Raw genomic sequence first — 1,483 nt, 5'->3', positions numbered from 1 at the left:
TGTTCTTTACATTTCGCCGGCCGACCGTTTAAGTTGATGATTCAATAGTTAACCAGTATTCGGAATTAAATTTAAATTTAAAAGTCGACACAAGTCGCATTAGCATTAGATTAAGTTTCGTGAGTGAAAATAAAAGCGAAAGTCGTGTGTGTGATTCTGTTTAGCGACGGAATTTCCGAAATACCCGAAAGGTAAATAAATAATTTGTTCAACTGCCATGTGCGCAACTGAGTAAATGTTCCGATGAATTTGTAGGCCTAATTTCGTCATCGACACAGAATACGTTCATGCTGGGTCGTAACTTTAAGTTTAGCAGAGCGGAATAGAGCGTAAGGATTTTCTTTAGTATTATTTGACCGCTGGTAATTTGAGGTTATGTTATTTAGGATCCGGATGTACACACACACGGACTTTGTAATTTGAATTGTTTGAGCATACGCAGAGGATACAAGATGTAAGAAAATTGTATTAGTGGATTAGATTAACTCGTTACTCAACTTTCATTGTTTATTTTATAGAATTTTGAAGTGTTATAGACAGTAACACGAGCGACAATAAAATTAAAGGAAAACGCAAACTACCGTCTATTCACTGGTCAAAACCAACTCCTTTGCGGGTGCACGCGTGAAACGATTTTTCACATTCTTCAAAATTATCTTTACTGGTCAATGGTCGAAGCAAAACCTTCAAGTCACGTCAAGCTATCAGTGGATCGTGTTGCTATCATTTATCAACACTTTGGTACAAATCGATTCGAAAATGTCATCCAAAAAGGGAGCTATTCCTAAACTACGTTCGAATCAGCCATTTAAGAGATCACCAAAGACTTGCCCGAACTCCTCCACCGATAGCCAGCCCAACACCAACAACACAGAAAGCTGCCGAGACTACAAATCCAACGAACGTCTCCGTTTATTTGTGTCAATTGTGTGGAATCATAGATGAATTTCGGAAGATCTGCTGCGACAGTTGCTCGCTATGGTATCATTTCACATGTGCGAATGTAACCGAGGATGTCATGTTGCAAGAAAGTTGGACGTGTGATAATTGTAGAGACAGGAAGGGAACACTAGTCGTAAGTTAAGATTATATTCAGTCCTAATGACTGAGATTTGAATATTTGTGTTTTGTTCTGTTTGTTATAGAATTTAAAAGCTCTCGCCTATCAAATAAAGAAGAATTTCATTGGATATCACCTCGACTTGTTCTTCATTTGATTATCACGGCGGTGCTGTTTAAACCTGGTCCAAATCCCAATAATTCCAAATCGTCTCGTCGTAACACGTCGTTTTAAGGTATGATATTGTACCAATGTTCTCTATGCTAAGACCCGTCATTCGTTTGATAAAATACTTGATTTAACTCTTCAGTTTGATTGGAGATTTTTCTCAGTTCTGGTAGGGGTATATTTGTAATTTGAGGATAGTGCTACCCTACCTAAAATGGTACATCTTACATTTAAATATTGCGCTTGCGATTCTAT

The 1,483-nt window shown here is 37.7% G+C and overlaps 1 long non-coding RNA gene across 2 annotated transcripts; it reads left to right on the top strand.

The window, feature by feature from the left end:
* Positions 1-677, top strand: LOC119085594. Of its 2 annotated transcripts, XR_005089320.1 has the most exons (4): positions 1-191; positions 256-329; positions 387-454; positions 519-677. It is a non-coding gene; the product is annotated as an uncharacterized LOC119085594 (long non-coding RNA). The 2 variants fall into 2 exon arrangements; XR_005089319.1 differs by having other exon boundaries at positions 1-329.
* Positions 678-1,483: the final 806 nt, after the last annotated feature.

Source organism: Bradysia coprophila, chromosome X (genome assembly GCF_014529535.1).
Source record: "Bradysia coprophila strain Holo2 chromosome X, BU_Bcop_v1, whole genome shotgun sequence".
NCBI classification, from domain to species: Eukaryota; Metazoa; Arthropoda; class Insecta; order Diptera; family Sciaridae; genus Bradysia; species Bradysia coprophila.
The sequence above is the reverse complement of the archived record's forward strand: the minus strand, read 5'-3'. Positions and strand labels throughout refer to the sequence as shown.